The sequence below is a fragment of the Citrus sinensis genome, chromosome 4 (genome assembly GCF_022201045.2).
Source record: "Citrus sinensis cultivar Valencia sweet orange chromosome 4, DVS_A1.0, whole genome shotgun sequence".
NCBI lineage: Eukaryota > Viridiplantae > Streptophyta > Magnoliopsida > Sapindales > Rutaceae > Citrus > Citrus sinensis.
The window spans coordinates 10,319,199-10,337,944 of NC_068559.1; positions in this window are offsets into that span (position 1 = coordinate 10,319,199).

The following is an 18,746-nucleotide window of genomic DNA, read 5'->3' on the forward strand; positions in this document are numbered from 1 at the left end:
CGTAAGGCTGATAAATATTAGTATATCATCAAGAAAGAAGCAGAGTCTTGACCTTAAATGTTCAAAAATAACAATGAATCCCAGCAACTGTAGTGAAAAATAAGAAAAAAGAAAATCCTGAACAGATTTTAATTCTTAAAAATATCCATTTTTCCAAAGTGTGTGTGTATATATATATAGATCATTTTTCTATTGAACCAAACAGAATCTAAATGTTAAGTACTGGACCAATGCTTCAAGCTTCTTTTGGGAATCAAAGCATAAAAACTAAAGATCAAAACTAAGCAACTACAATCATCAAGAACGTAAAAGATAATGGCAAGAAGATATAACGTGGTTCGGCCACAAGAAGCCTACATCCACGGTTGAAACAGCACTGCTCTAAGCTTTTATTTAGAATGAAAGTTGATTACAACAGATGACGAGATTACAGAGATATTAACTCCTCATATAAGCTCTATATCTCCCTCCAAGAATCTCTTATACACTCATGTGTCTAATGTAACCTTTTGCTGCCCTTTTATAACACCTCAGCTACGAAAGAAGAGTGCCAACTGTTATTCTTTAACTAACAGATTTAACAGCCAAAAAAGAACTCATGCCAACTCAGCATGCCACCTCATTCAGTTTAACGGAATATAACTATTTGCTGGCTTCACAAATCTCCACCTAGTTTTATTCTGTTAAAGCTTCTTTCAGTCACTGAATCATCTATTGCAATTTGATCTATTGATTAACCATACCAATCAAATTCAAAGCAGCTTTGAACTTGACTGATGGCAGAGGCTTCGTAAGCATGTCTGCAGGGTTACATTTTGATGCAATCTTAATTACATTTACAACTTCTTGAGCAATCTCATCTCTGATGAAGTGTAACCTTATATCCACATGTTTTGTCCTCTCATGGTATTTTGGGTTCTTGCTTAACTGAATGGCACTAGAGCTATCACAGCCGATATTGACTGATCCTTGCTCCAGTCCTAATTTTGTAACTAGCCCTTTTAACCATATTGCTTCTTTCACTGCTTCTGAGAGTGCTATATACTCTGCCTCAGTAATTGACAAAGCAACTATTGACTGTAAAGAAGCCTTCCAGCTGACTGCTCCACCACACAAAGTGTAAACATATCCAGTGATTGACCTCATTTTATCTAGATCACCTGCAAATTCTGAATCAACATATCCTTGAACTTGATCTGAGCTCTTGTCAACCCTTCCATATACTATACCATGACCACCTGTACCCTTTAGATACCTCAACATCCACTTAGCTGCATGCCAATGATGTTTTCCAGGATTTGACATGAATCTGCTCAGTACTCCAATTCCATAAGCCAAATCAGGTTTGGTGCAGACCATGGCATATATAATACAGCCAACCACACTTGAGTATGGTATATTCTTCATGTGTTCAACCTCTTCATATTCTTTTGGCTCTTCCTGTTTTGAGAGTCTGAACTGAGCACCCAGAGGAGTTAAGACTGGTTTGGATTCTTTCATTCCAAATCTACTGAGAACCTTCTCCACATATCCTGTCTGAGACAAGAAAAGAGTTTTAGAAACTCTATCTCTGATTATGTCCATTCCCAATATTTTGGTGGCTGGACCTAGATCCTTCATTTCGAACTCAGAGCTCAATTCATCTTTAAGGCACTCCAGCTCTTCTCTTTGTTTACATGCCAGGAGCATGTCATCCACATAGAGTAGAAGGTAGATAAAATTTCCAGATGGTAGAGTTTTGAAATACACACAACTATCATATTTACTTCTGCTGTAGCCATGTGTGATCATAAATTCATCAAATTTCAAATACCATTGCCTAGGTGACTACTTCAATCCATATAGACTTTTATTTAGTAAACAGGCCATGTCCTCTGATCTATCCTTAACAAAACCCTCTAGCTGTTCCATTAGTATCTTCTCACTGAGATCTCCATGTAAAAAGGCAATCTTCACTTCCATTTGATCCAACTCCAAGTCATTGTAAGCTGTAATTGACAACAAGATTCTTATTGAGCTATGTTTGACCACAGGGAAGAACACTTCATTAAAATCCACTCATTCTCTTTGGGTGAACCCCTTTGCTACAAGTCTGGCCTTGTACCTGGCTGGTTCAACTTCTGAGACTCCTTCCTTTATCTTATATATCCATTTACAGCCTACTAGCTTCTGGTCAACTGGTTTCTTTACTAAAGTCCACGTCTTATTCTTTTTAAGTGAGGCCATTTCTTCTTCCATGGCAGCTACCCACTTCCTTTTATCCTTGGTTCTCATAGCTTGCTTGTAGGTTGCTGGTTCCTCACTTGTTTCAGCTTCAGCTACTGCCAAAGCATAGGATATAAGATCTGCAACTCCATATCTTTTAGGCATTTTAATGGTTCTTCTTACTCTATCCATTGCTAGCTGATATCCTTCCAGTTCAGAATGTGTTTGCTTTTGATGCTGTTTTGCTTCTTTTGGTGACTCCACCTCCAGCTCAACAACTCCCTTTTCTTCAGAGCTTGTATTAGTTATTTTAGTCTCAACTCTTGACTATGTCAGGGCTTCTTCATAAAAAAATAACATCCCTGCTAATAAAGGTTCTGGTGGGTTTCCCATTTATGCTCCATATTTTGTACCCTTTAATGCCCTCTGGGTACCCAATAAAATAACCTTTCACAGCCCTTGGTTTCAGCTTGCCCTGGTTAATGTGCGCATAAGCAGGGCAACCAAAGACTTTTAGATTGCTGAGATCAGGTGGCTTCCCAGACCAGACTTCCTAAGGTGTTTTGAACTCCAGAGCTGATGATGGACTTCTGTTAATGAGATATGCAGCTGTAACAGCAGCTTCAGCCCAAAAATGTTTGGAGAGATTTGAGCTCAACAACATGCATCTGACCTTTTCAATCAAGGTCATATTCATCCTTTCAGCAAGTCCATTTTGCTGAGGTGTATGCCTTACTGTCTTGTGCCTTGCAATGCCCAGCCTTTTACAGAACTCATCAAATTCATTACTGCAGTATTCTAGCCTATTATCAGTTCTGAGCCTTTTCACTTTCCTCCCTATTTGATTCTCCATTAGAGCTATCCATTCCTTGAACTTATCTAGGGCTTCACTTTTATGCTTCAAAATGTAAACCCAAAGCTTTCTTGAGTAGTCATCTATGAAGGTGATAAAATATCTAGCTCCACTATGAGATGGAACTTGGGAGGGTCCCCAAATGTCATAATGGATGTAGTCTAGGGTCTGTTTAGTTTCATGCTTGCCTGTGTTAAAGTTAAGTCTGGTGGCTTTACCAAACACACATTTTTCACAGAATTCCAACTGAGAAATCTGATCATGACCAAACAAACCTTGTTTCTCCTGCTCTTTCATACCCTTCTGACTCATATGTCCAAGTCTCATGTGCCAGAGCTTGGTTTTATCACTACTTCTGTTGGCATTTACTCCAAGCTAAGGCACTGACCCAACTAACACATACAAACCATTTCTTCTAACACCCTTCATTATGACTTCACCTTTATTTAAGACCTCAATTTTCCCATTTTCAGCCTTAATGCTACAACCCATTTTATCCATCATCCCAAGAGAAATCAGGTTCCTTTTTAGTTCAGGGACATACCTTACTTGTTTAAGCTCTCTGGTTTCTTCATCAAACATTTGAATGTTGATAGTTCCCATTCTAGTGACTTTGCAAGCAAGGTTGTTTCCCAGCAGAACTTTTCCACCATCTATGTTCTCGAAGGTCTTGAAGAATTCTTTATTTGGGCACATGTGAAAGGAACATCCAAAATCAAGAATCCATTCAGCTGTGGGTTGTTTTTCTGCAGCAATGAGGACATCTGCACCTTCAGCATCCTCTTCATCTTCAGATGCAACTGCTGTTTTTCCATTTGTCTCCTTTTGCAGCTTTTCAAGTTTCTTCTTCTCGAAACAGTCCTTGATGTAATGTCCTTCCCTTTGACAGAAGTAGCATTTCCTTTTCTTCTTTTTCTTGTTATTTTTTTCTTTCTGATTTTTGTTCTTCTTGTCTTTGTTTACTTTCTTTTCTGATTTTGCTTTGACAAATCCATCTCCTGTAGCTTGATCCTTGAAATCTAATATTTTCTTTAGGTCTTTAGATTCGAGAGCATTCTTGACATCCTTCAATGTGAGGGTCTGTCTTCCATAGAGCAAGGTGTCCACGAAATGCTCATAGGAGTCAGGCAGTGAGCTCAACAAAATAAGAGCTCTATCTTCATCTTCAAGCATGACATTAACGTTTTCAAGATCGAGTATCAATTTATTGAACTCATCAAGGTGGTCTTTCATGGCTGTCCCTTCTTTCATTGAAAACATGTAGAGCTTCCTCTTCATTTACAATCTTTTAGACAAAGATTTCTTCAAGAAGAGTTCTTCCAGTTTAGCCCACAAACTAGAGGCTGTCCTCTCTTTGGCTACTTCTCTCAGCACTTCATCAGACAAGTGTAGAATGATAGTCCTGTGAGCTTTGTTGTTTATAGTTCTTGAGTCTCCACCCAAACTTGAAGATCCTCCTTCTTTTTCCCTTTTGGACTTTGACTATTCCTCATCATCGAGGGCACTATCCAAGCCCTGTTGAATCAGAATGGCTCTCATCTTAAGACTCCACAAGTAGAAGTCATTCTCTCCATTGAATTTTTCAAGATCGAATCTTGTGCTGCCCATTATGCCAGATCAAGAACAGAGTGTCCTTCTGGCTCTGATACCAACTTGTTAAGTACTGGACTAATGCTTCAAGCTTCTTTTGGGAATCAAAGCATAAAAACTAAAGATCAAAACTAAGCAGCTACAATCATCAAGAACATAAAAGATAATGGCAAGAAGATGTAACATGGTTCGGCCACAAGAAGCCTACATCCACGGTTGAAACAGCACTGCTCTAAACTTTTATTTAGAATGAAAGTTGATTACAACAGATGACGAGATTACAGAGATATTAACTCCTTATATAAGCTCTATATCTCCCTCCAAGAATCTCTTATACACTCATGTGTCTAATGTATCCTTTTGCTGCCCTTTTATAACACCTCATCTACGAAAGAAGAGTGCCAACTGTTATTCTTTAACTAACAGATTTAACAACCAAAAAAGAACTCATGCCAACTCAGCATGCCACCTCATTCAGTTTAACGGAATATAACTACTTGCTGGCTTCACACTAAAGAGTGAAAAATAGAAGTGTAAAATCTTTTGAGTATTGAACACTAAAGATTAATTCATACTTAAAACAAAAGTCAATCAAATCAAATTCAATAAATATTATAGAATCAAAGAAAAGAAAACAAGACAGAAAAAAAAAACAAGACTGACATTGAAAATTGTGAAGTGAAGCTCCCATGGAAAAGAGTGACCACAATAATGGGAGTCCTGATTGTTCCATTGAACAACTCCATCTCCAACTTCATCTCCTTCTCTGTTAAATTTATCATCAAAATCTTTCTCCTTAAACTTAAAAAACTCAACAGTCTTTTCCATTAAGTCTCAACCATTGATCTTCGCTTTGCTTCATCATCAGATTTCTTGATGTTGAATCCTTCAAGTCTTTGAACTACAATCAATGCTTAATAATTTCTTGATGCATAACCAATCGACACCTCATGTCTTCCTGAGTTAAAGTTTTATATTCTGTTTGTTCTGTTTGTTTGATGAGAAAGTGAAAGGAAAATTTATTGACTTAGATAGGAAAATCAAGAATTGAATTCATTATGATGCAAATTGAAATGGACTGAGATTATTGTTGGGATTATATGCTATTTTAAAGCATGTTAATTTATTTTCTGATTAATAAAATATTAGAGATATTTTCAATTGCATAAATATTTTGAATAAGGTTCGTTTAATCATATTATATGTATTTATGTGATCATCATATGGATTCATAGAAGACATAAATATAAGTTATCTTATGATTAAATAAATTAAGTTCGCAGTTGATAAATAGAGTTGGACGCTCTATTTATGTTTAGACTGTAGTAAATTCATTGAATGATTTGTCTTAATCATATATGAATTTACTGATGTAGTTTGACTACATTGAGGTGGATCACATATGAGATTTAATTAACCTTGAAATGACTGTCAGACTTATTAAATCTCATAGGCATTGATTTTACTGTAATCTTAATCTTGAGTTAATTATGATTTCATGATTGTAATTGTTATTCCATTTGAGTTACTAATGGACACGACACATACTTGTACTCAAGATTACCCGGTATCTTGGTGGGAGCAATTATGAATATTGGAGTTATAGATTGACAATATAGAATTTGTACAACACATCTCTTGATGAGTTTTTAGCACTTGATCATAAAATTCTCTGGCAAGAGTGTGTCAACATATTTAGTATGTTGAAAATTATCATTAGAGAAAACCAGTAAGAATCAAGGAATAAGATGTAATTAAATTAATTAGACAATTGAGATATCGATTTAATTAATGATGTGGTACAAAAGATTGTGCAGTAAAGAAATTAATGTGGTTTGGGACGAATTATTATTTTGAGCATACTATTATGGAGGTTAGTTCCAATTTTTTAGTGGAGTAGATTTGGAATTAAATAATTTGGCTAGTTTAATTACATGCCTAATTATTGTAGCCACTATTGTATGTTCCCAAATGATCCACGAGTTAGCTCATTTAATTGACTGCGCCACTACTGGATTAATAAGCAAGATAACTAGCTATTTGGGTTAAAAGCCTAAATATATTATTTAGTGGGAGGCTCCATGTAATGTACTTGTGTCTAAGGGGCCTTGTGTTATTTTACAAGGTGGGCTCCTATGACAAGAAAGAAGTAAAGTAACTTTTGGTTTATTATTTTTAATTTAAATCAAAATTGATTTAACAGAATAAAATAATATAAAAAAATAGAGCATAGGGTTTCCACTAGAGAGAAATATAAAAGGGCTTATTTTCTCCCAAAAGAAAGAGGGCAGCCACTTTATACAGATCAAAGAAAAAGATTTTTCTCTCTGTTGTTGAGAGAAAAATTTTCTCATGCTAGTTGCTTTGGTAGTGATAAAAGCGCCCGCACGTCAAGTGCATATCAAACCTGAGTCATAACCTGGAAGATCATTGATGACAGTTCGTGATCTAATAAGCATGGTGGTGACGGATCGTGATCTAATAGGCATGGTGGTGACGGGTCGTGATTTGTGAGCCTAAATTACTTCAGCGGAAAAAGCCAAATCGGATTTTCAAGGTACGATTTGTAGATTACAAATTCTTATATATTATATGAGAGCAGTCCTAAAAAGTTTTATAAAAATTTAAAAACTGAATTTTCTCCAACAATTACAACACTATACATAGTAGCGTATGGAACTTTCTATTAGTAACGAAATCATGTGCACACTCTCAGCTATTCACAACTACATTGTTGTGGGAAATAACAAACTTTCAACAGCTTGCATAATAGCTTTCCAGTAGCTTCCGGTAGCTTTTCCAGTGTGGCATCTGACTAATCGCTTCACTTAACAAATTGCTAACATCACGGCTGACTCTATTTATTCTTAACATGCCCTTGTGAGCTCAAGATCCTGGACAGACATTGAGCTTAGTTCTCATATAAGCAAAATAATCAAAGCCAAGCGGTTTAGTGAGCACATCTACTAACTGATCAAAGCTTGAAACATGTTCAATAGCAATTTCCTTATTGGTAATGTGTTCCCGATAGAATGAAAATCTAACTCAATATATTTTGTTCTCGGATGGTATTTAGGATTGTTGGCCAAGGCTTCTCCACTCTTATTGTCACAATGAAGAATATGAGACTTACATAGTTGTATCTTAAGCTCCTTCGAGAGATAGATAATCCATAAATCTTCAAAGGTAGTCAAAGCTAGGGCCCTGTATTTTAACTTAGCTATAGATTTAGAAACAATGCTCTGTTTCTAGGACCAGGACACAAGATTGTTGCTTAGATAAACATAATACCCTCCAATGGACTTTCTGTCATCTGGATCAAGACCCGAATTTGCATCTGAATAGGCTGTTAAGGTGAGTGACCTTGAATTGAAGAGCTGAAGACCATAATGAGCTGTGCTTTGGAGATATTTCAACACCCTTTTACATGCCTGCTAGTGTTGAGTTGTAAGGGCTGCCAAAAATTGACTTAGTTTATTAACAATGAGGGCAATATCTGGTCGGGTTAAGGTGATATACTGAAGAGATCCTACAATACTTCTACAAATAGAAGAATTCTCAAACACCGTTCCTTGATTTTTTTTAAAGTTTTGCAAATATACCAATAGGTGTATTGCAACCTTTGCTTTCACATATGTAAGCTTTCTTCAAGATATATCCAATAGACTTAGTTTTTCAGAGATGTAAGCCATCACTAGATGGAGTCACCTCCAAACTAAAGAAGTAATTAAAGTCTCTCAAGTCTTTGAGAGCAAATTCTTTGCCAAGATGATCAATAACCTCTTATATCTATACATTACTAGAACCACTAACTATGATGTCATCGACATAGATAAAAACGACTATAATATCACTGTCAATGTGTTTAAGAAACAAAGAGGTATCTGATTTTGAAGATTAAAAACCTTGTTGCAGCAAGGAACCTTTTAATCTATCATATACCAAGCTCTAGGTGCTTGCTTAAGACCATAGAGAGCTTTATTTAATTATAGAAATAAGAAGGATATTTTAAACTGATAAAGCCTTCTAGTTGGTGCATAAACACCTCTTTTGTAAGCACACTATTGAGAAAAGCATTATTTATAAATAGCTATCGTATTGGCCAATTATTCATGACTGCTAGGCTCAGCATAATTCTAACTATACAAGGCTTTACTACAGGGCTAAAAATTTTAAAGAAATCCACTCCATAGATTTGATGAAACCTCTTTGTAACTAACCTGGCCTTATATTTTGAAATGCTCTCATCAGAATTATATTTAACCCGAAACACCCATTTATTATAAACAACGTTGTTGGCTGATTCAGCTGGTATCAAGGTCCAGGTGCCATTTCTTTCCTATCAATCCTTTAGCAATCCCCTGAGCCACCAGCATTCTCCCGAGTCACCAGCGTGCCCTTCACCTTGTCCTTTAGAAACAAAAAGTAAATTCAACAATAATATTATTATCAGAAAGAAGTTTAGAAATACCAATAAGGTTTTTGGTAATGTTAGGAACATTTAATATATCTGAAGATGTACACAAGAGCCAAAAAAAGTACGAAGAATGACTTTAGTTCATCACTTCGCTTAACAACTTGCTAACACCATGGCTGACTCAATTTATTCTTATCATCTTAATCCTATAACTTCTAATTGAATTCTAAGGGCAATATCAAGATTTTGGAGACATAGGGTATTAGAGAATTTGTCAAAACAAGTCTTTATCTTAGTTTATTATAAGAAAGAAAGAAAAGGAAGACTTTGGTTTTGTGTATTATTAAGAAGTTGGAAAATGGAAGATTTTGTGGGGATTTTTGTAACAAAAATAACAAAGATTAGAGGAGAAAGGAATATGTGGTTTATGGCTGAATGCATATACAAAAATTTTCTTCCCTTTTTAAAGAGAAAAATAAAGCCGGCACTTCAATTCAATATGCAACCCTAATAACTAACGTCTCTTTTGTTCTCACTTTCCTTTTTTCATGTTGTTTCCATTATTACTATATTGATGAGCAAGAGAAAAATCTTTATAGAGGCATGCATGTGCGTGCTGATATATATTTACATTTATGAAAATAAATATTTTGGGTAAATGCTTATTCTTTAGTAGTTTAAGAAAATTATTCAATTAGTTCTTGTATTTTCAAAATTCATGTATAAGGATACTATCATTCAGTGGTAGCAATTTAGGTCACGACATGGATATGACAATATTTTTTTTATGTTCCATTTTAAATAAAATTGGCATAATTAATAATCTTGTCATGTAATGTCAATGAATTTATCCATTTATGACTTGTTTATCAATTTTTGTATCATAATCTTTTAATCATATCATAATCATGTTATCAGGGGTGGCTTTAGGTATAGGCGAATAAAGCAATCGCCTAAAACCTCATATTTTAAAAATGCTTCATTTTTTGAGTATTTCCTTAATAATTTTCTAATTAATAAAAAAAATTTAATACGTATTTTAAGAAATCAAAAAGTTTATTAGATATCTCTCTATTCTTAATTATCCTACAATTAAGAATTATTTTTTATAAAAAATCTATATTTGGGAACCTTAATTTTAAAGAAATATAATTAATAATATTCTTTAACCATTAGTTCATTCCTTTTCAATTATTCAATGTTAGAATATTTGACTTTTAATATTTCTTTTAATTTCTATTAAAAACCTTATAATCTCAAGAATTAGTAAATGAAAAAAAATTTATTGTTCTCTTCTCTACAAAGAAAATTATTATATTCATTGGTTCATTTTAAATAATTAGTTTCTTAAAATAGAAAGTCCATTTTTATTTTTGAACATCAATTCATCATTTTAAATTTTTATATTCTATCATTTTAAATATTCTATTTGAAAATAATATTTTTTTTATTTTTTGTTTGTTTTTTAATGGTTTTAGTGGAATAAAAAAAATCTATCTTCTTGACTATTTTTAGGTTTTATTTTTTAAAATTTTTTATTTTTTTATTATTGTTGAAATTCAAGAATTAAAGATGGAATAAATTTTGATCATTTTTATATGTCTTTGAGTATTGAAATTACAAAATAAATAGAGACCTCATAAAAAAATTTCGCCTAAGGCCCTCAAGTTCTAAGGCCGGCCCTGCATGTCATATCTTGTTAATCATGTCATTATGTTACTTGTATTGCAATGTTAATTAGGTAATCATATTGTAATTGTATGAAACACAAAATTGACTCGTTTATTAATTGTGTCAATGTGTCGTGCTATGATGACATGTTTGGTTAACAATCATGTTTGTGTCTAAAGATTTTGATATGATTATTAAGTGGATTATATCTGACATCTTTACTATCACTACTTCAATAGTTTTTGGATTTATCTTTTGAAAACAAAAATAGTAGTTTTGTCTGATACAACTTATAATTCTAAAAGTTAGATATGATCTAGTTGAAAAACACATAATAATGAGATAGATTTTAATGAAAAATAGATATACAATAGACTTTTTAAATATAAGAACTAATAGGTAATTGATTCAAAGTATAGATATTAATTTATGCGCATGTACCTAAATATTTTTGAGTGATGATTGAGGGATAATTTTTCAACTAAAGTGTATGGACACATGATAATACTTGATGACAAGAAGTGACTTATTTTTTAAGCATAATGTAGCCATTTAAAAGAAGAAATTTTCACTAAATTGTGATGCTTCTTAATTAGTATAGCAAATGATGTATCACTATTTGATTGGCTAAATGATAGTTAATTATTAATCCTTATAATTTCTTATTCAAATGATGAAATTTTATTGGTGGTATATTAAGTATCCCAATTGAATAAGTACAACATCGTTTTTTTTTCCTATTCATGATGAACCTAAAAAAATAAATATTTCTTTAGATAGAGATAGAAATAGAGACACTCCAACTTAAGGAATAAGTTATTAGTAATATGTAATTCTTTTATTTAATTAATCATTATCTACTAGGTGGCTTTTTTATTTCTTTATTTGGTTTAATAAACCAACAAGCAATGTCTCCTAGATTTCAATTACTTGTATAATTTCCAAATTAGTATTCTGACAATCATGTTATCTGAAATTCATTGTTACAATATGCAACTGTAACCCTAAGATTACACATTTCAATGAATTTCATATATAATTTCAAAATGTTAAACAACATGTAAAATTAAATAATTCAAGTGAAATTTACTGAAATTTGAAATCATATGTCTGATAAAACTTTGTTGAATAGAATAATATTAATTTCTTTCATTTTAATTAGGTTTGTCTTCAAGAATACTCATTTCACTCTGGCTTCACTTAGCTAGCTAGAGCGGTCAGGGAGCAATTATTTATTTACGATTAACTGAAGAAAAAAGGACAGCTACATCCCAAAGTTTGAAAAAATGGTCATAAAAACCCTCAAGTTTTTAATCATGAACACCAAACCCCTTTTAACCATAATACCCTTTGACTCTATAAAAAAAAATGATCCTAATATTTTATAATGCATTGAAATATAACATTAAAATAAATGTAATAGTATAACATTTTAAAATAATTTTAATTTTTTTAAAAATATTTTTTTATATTTTATAATCTATTAGACATATTTTATTATATAAAAGTAATATTTAATAATAAATAGAAATATAACATTCAAAATAATTTAAAATAAATAAATTTAAACTTAAATTTTTTTAATATTATGTAAAAATTAATTTTGATATTATTAGTAGTGAGATTTTTTTGTTATCCTATATTATTAATGTTTGTTGCCGCATAAAGTATTTGTCACTATTTAATAGTAAATTTGGTACATGTTGGTTTTGAGATATATAATAAGTTAAAAATTTAGAGGTCTTTGATTTAATTAATTGACTCATATATGTATAATGTATATATGTAATTTGAGGATAATTGTACATGTCCAATATCAATTTGGCGGACAAAGTTATGCTAATTAAGGTTCATATTAACAAAAACAATGATAATATGTTTGTATTTGGAGTATAAGATGGGGATTATCATTAGTTATAAAGTAGCTTCTTGTAATCTCTAGGATGAGTAAAAATAACATGAACCCTCTAGTAATCTTGTCTCCTCATGAACTCTCCGGTGCGGCCAGAGGCTAGTAGTATGGGAGTTTAGGGTGAGGCTTCTTTTTGGTGCTCTTTTTTCGTTTTCTTATTGAGGTTTTCAGTTCTCTTTCTTCTATTTTTGTTTTTTCGTCTATTGTCATGGACACATCGAAATTAATTTGTATTTGTGGGAAGTTTCTATTGGATCTTTAATCTAGCATATTGGATCCTTAATCAAATATTGGGTTTATATATCAATAATTATGTGTTGCAAATTTTCATATAAGGTTAACTCCAATTAAAAGTAATCTATTAAGATTTTCAGTAATTTGGGCTATAATATATCAAATAGGGTCTGGGCCTTCAATGCGTAGGATTTAAGAGTAATTTCTATTTCTATGATGTTGAAATATGAATACCTAAAGATAACAGGAAAAGATGTCTATATAAGTGGTTATGATTCTCAGGTCACACGTATCGTTGTATTCTCTACTAACATCCCATCATCCGAGAGACCGTAGAGAGAAGTTTAAAGAATTCTTTAGGAGAACGTGTTGATCTGGAAGACAAATTACATGACTCTAGAAAGCAATTAAGCATTATTGATTCATGTATGCTTCTGCATATTCGTTCATTGATTCTTGGTGATATAACATGAATCTTCCTGAATTATAGATGATGGTTTTTACCAAACGAATATTGCTCTAACAATTGGTGTTAGAGTCTTTTCATGTTGAATCATTGAGAATCGAATATTATTTTCGATTAATAGTTAAAGTTTTGTTCTTTTTTTAAGGATTGAAAAAAAATATATTCAGTTTTTAAAGATTTGGAAAATTCCATTTTTTATTAAGAATTTAGGTCAATGGCAGCCACTACCACCATTGGCGCTCGAGCAAGGCATGGCCCAAGTAAGGAGATCAAGTAAAAGTAGTGGCCATTAAGGGGGAATAAAAAAAAAAAGGAAAGGGGATGGCTTTCAACCGAGCAGGGCATGACCATGGGTGGAGCCAGCAAGCCAACCATAGTCTAGCTTGGTTAAAGCAGTGGCCATGAAGAAACCCAAAAAAAAAAATTAGGGTTAAGGTTGGTTTAGGATCCGAGTCGGCTTGACCCGACTCAGTCCAACCCAATTAAGGAAATGGGACTGGTTTAGGATTTTGGTCGACTTGACCCAACATATATCTAACATGATTAAGGAAATGGGGCTGGTTTAGAATTCGGTTCTGGTCAACTTGAATCGGTCCAGCCCTGAATTGGTCAATGATTGATCGGTCAATCTTTGACTATTGACTAGACTTTGACCTAATTTTTTATTTTTCTTGAAGGGTAATTTCTTGTATAATTTTAAATTCAAATATTCGTTTGTTTACATATGTTTTGAGATGAATTAATGAAAGCAATATATCACCTAAATAACTTTATCCTGTGGAAATTAATTTATTTTGAAATATAAATGGTTGTGTGTATGTAATTTTTGTGAATACCGATTGGTCCAAAGGAAGATCCATATTTGAAAACGTTGCATGTGCACCTGTATAATAAACACTTGATGATTATTTGGTTTTACATATGAATAATAAATCAGCCCTATGAAGAATTTATTATTTCACATGTTCTTATTATCAATGTTTGATTATTACACTAAGACATCACTTACAAGTTAATATTTTGTCAAAGATAGAATATTAATGGAGCATCCCACATCTTGAGATGGCGCCTACCTTTATTTGAATTTATTTTTATTTTGAGACTTATATTAGCTTGTTTTGTTTGTTTGTTGTTCTCTATTCAATTATGACTCTTATTAACATTACTGCCAACATCAATTTTATTTCTTTTCTAAATGACTCTAATGTCAAGTCACGGCAAGAGAACTTCTTAATAGTTCTTGCAGTCATAGATCTCAACCTTACATTTAGGGTTGATTCTCCTCCACCTCTTATAGATGAAAGTACTTCTGATGATAAAAGGGAAATAGAATATGGGAAAAATCATATTGCATGCGTATGATGGTTATAAAGAAGGCCATTTAGAAGCATTTAGGGGCTCAATGTCGGAAAAGGTAATTACGAATAAGAAGTTCCTTGAAAAAATTAAACAGAGGTTTGTTAAGAATAGAAAGGCTGAAACATGTATGCTTTTGATAAACCTAATTTTGATGAGGTGTATGGGTAAAGATAATATCAGGGATTATATCATGAAAATGTCTCATCTTTCTTCTAAACTGAGAGCACTCAAGCTTGAACTCTCTAGACTTGCTAGTGCATCTAATTTTGATATCTTTATCAACACAATTTAACTAGTCCAAGGTGAGCCACAATGGTAAAAAACAGACTTGGTCAATGAATGAGCTCATATCACATTTGTTAAACATAAATATTTCTTTATTATTGATTTTGATGATAACAAACTTGATTAAGATTGATTAATCTTTTAAAAGCTCAAAATAATTTTGATAATAGCAAATATTGTTTCAAATCCTGTAAATGGATATATTTTGACAAGTTTTATAAAATGTTTTCATAAAGATTTGGAAACAAACTGTTCTGTTGCAAAATAGTTCACAGCAGCAGTAAAAGTGAAAAACGGCGATCCGACAACCTTGATAACAGCTTGCCGATATCGAACAGAACTGAAGATTAGCCTCTGGACCTAAACGGCGATCCAACAATTTTGATAAACGACTCGCCGATATCGAACAAAACTGAAGATTAGCCTTTAGACCTAAACGGTGATCCGAAATCTAGATAACGGTGATCCGAAATCTAGATAACGGCAATCCGAAAATTTAAAAATCAGCCTAATGGTCATATTGACCAGTCAAACGACGATCCGACATCTAGTTAACGGCGATCCGACAGTGTGCAGAAAGTCAATAACGACTAGTTTTCAGCTCCATCTATAAATAAGCTCATTCAAATTCAAACAAGAGTTGATCACAACACGACCATTGAGCTTATATTCGAGAATACAATTTTCATAGAGCTTTAAACACATTCTTGCTTTATCTATTCACACATTGAGCATTGATTTGTAATCTTAAATATTGTGTGAGAGAAAAACAATTTGTAATCTTTTACTTTGAGTGATTGTAAGTGTTGGGATACACTTGGGTTAAGAGATTGGGGATAATCTCTTGTTGTTAAGGTTCATTGACACCTTGAAAGTCAAGTGTAAGCATTTGAAGCCTTAGAGGCTTGCTTAGTGAAATCCTCAAGCCCGAAAAGCTTGGAGGTGTGGACGTAGGCGAGGTTGGCAAAACCACGTAAAAATCTTCGTGTTTGAATCTCTGTTCCCTTATCTTTTTATATTGTGATTGATTTAATTGTTATTGCTTTAAATTCATTTTAGATTTGCATGACATTTTGTTTTAGAATTGAATAATTTTTTTAGGATCCCAATTCACCCCCTTCTTGGGTTGCATAACTAGAATTTCATTTGGTATCAGAGCTTGGTTCTTTTGTTAGGACTTAACCGTCTAGAGTAAAAGATCAATGGCAACCCAAAATGACTTAAACTTTAGGGAAGGACAGTCCACAACTAGAAAGTTGTATGTGATGGTCCGTTTTTGCCCCTAACTAAAAATGAATTCGGGGAAGATATTCCAAAACCTTTAAGGGAATGGAATGAATTGGAAAAGAGAAAAGCTTCTCTAAATTCCAAAGTTATGAATACTTTATTTTGTGCACTTGATAAGAAAGAATTTCATCGAGTATCTAGTTGTGAAAGTGCCAATGAAATTTGGCACAAACTTGAAGTAGTTTATGAAGGCACAAATCAAGTGAAAGAGTCGAAAATTAGTAGGCACACTTGACAATATGAGTTGTTCCAAATGAAACAAAATGAGAGTGTGTACTCTATGTATACGAGATTTAAGGACATAGTAAACACCCTAGGAGCCCTAGGAAAGACCTTCTCAAATAGCGAAAAAGTTAAGAAAATCATTAGGTCACTTCCAAAAGAATGGAGACCTAAAAGAACCGCTATTGAAGAGGCCAAATATTTAAATACTTTACCTCTTGATGATTTAATTGGTTCTCTCATTTCATATGAAGAAGATTTGGCAACAGAAAAAGGGCATGAGGAAAAGAAGAAAAGTATTGCTCTCAAATCTTCAAAATATGAGAGTGATGGGGAGAGTGAATCGGATGATGAAGAGTTGGCCATGCTAACAAGGAGGTTCAGAAAATTCTTCAAGAAAATCGGAGAGCGAAGAAATTTCAAAAACTTCAAGAACCAAAGGGAGAAGAAATAGGTAATCACATGCTATGAAAGCAAGAAGCCTGGCCATATAGGATCAGAGTGCCCACTTATCAACAAACTCAAGAAGAAAGCCATGGTTGCAACTTGGGATGATAGCGAGGAAGATACATGATATGAATGCAAGAAGCCTGGCCATATAAGATCGGAGTGCCCACTTATCAACAAACTCAAGAAGAAAGCCATGGTTGTAACTTGGGATGATAGCGAGGAAGATTCAAGTGATAAAGAAGGATCGCAAGAAGTATCAAACCTAGCGCTTATGGCAATAAGAGGGGATAATGATCTCAATGAGGTAAGTGATCCCACCTATGATGAATTGTATGATGCTTTTAAAGAATTGCATAATGAGTTGATGAAGATTGGTAAAAAGAATGTATGTCTTAAAAAGGAAATGGCAAAGCTTAAAAATGAAAATCAATCTCTAAATGCAAGAATTGCATGCCTAGAAGTAAAGAATAAAACATTGCATGATGAAATTGCATTATCAAATGAGAAACCTAGTATCTCACATGAGCATTTAGAATTACACATAGATGATTTGAAAAATGAAAACCAAATGCTTAAGAAAAAGAACAATGAGTTGAATGAGATTGTTTTGAAATTTACAAATGGGCAAAAGATATTGGATAATATGCTTAACTCACAAAAATGTGTTTTTGATAAAGGAGGACTTGGGTATAAGCCTAACTTGAAGCACAAGTATTATAAGAATTATTTTGTTAAAGCTACCTCCACAAGTGATCATAAGATTGTATGTCATTTTTGTAATCAAAATGGTCATATGAAAAATAGATGTCTAGTAAAAAGAAATGCATATTATGTCACTACTAACTCTCAAGGACCCAAAAGCTTTGGGTACCTAAAACTTGAGATTTTCTTTGTAGGGCTTGAAGAAGAAGAAAAATAAATGGTACTTGGACAATGGTTGTTCAAGGCATATGACCGGAAACTATGCATGGTTCTCAAGCTTCACAAAAATTGAAAATAGTGGAGACGTATCTTTTGGAGACAACTCAAAAGAAAAAAATTCTTGGAATTGGAAATGTTGGTAAAGTTTCCTCAACTCTAATTGAGAATGTATGTTTGGTTGAGAACTTGAAACACAACTTAATTAGTATTAGTCAATTATGCGACAAAGGTTATAAAGTTATCTTTGATAAATTTAGTTGTGTTATTGAGAATTCATGTGATGGCAAGATCTTATTTGTTGGGAATAGATGTGGTAATGTTTATATCATTGACATAGAATGTGCATCTACTCTTGAAAAATGCTTTTCCGCATTACATGATGATAGTTGGTTATGGCATAGAAGGTTAGAACATACTAGTATGGATTTGATTTCAAAAATTTCAAAAAATGATTTAGTTAAAGGTCTTCCAAAAATTACTTTTCAAAAAGATAAAATTTGTGAAGCTTGTCAATTTAGAAAACAAATCAAAACATCTTTCAAAAATAAAAATCATATTTCTACTTCAAAACCACTTCAACTCCTTCACATAGATTTATTTGAGCCATCTAGATATGCTAGTCTAAATGGCAAATATTATGCATTTGTGATAGTGGATGATTATTCTAGATATACATGGGTATTATTCTTAGTCAATAAGGATGATGCTCTTGATGCCTTTAAAGTGCTTTGTAAGAAAATACAAAATGAAAAAAGGCATGGTATTGCACGCATTATGAGTGATCATGGAGGAGAGTTTGAAAATCATGCATTTGAGTTTTTTTGCAATAATCTTGGTATTGAGCATCAATTTTCATCACCAAGAACTCCACAAC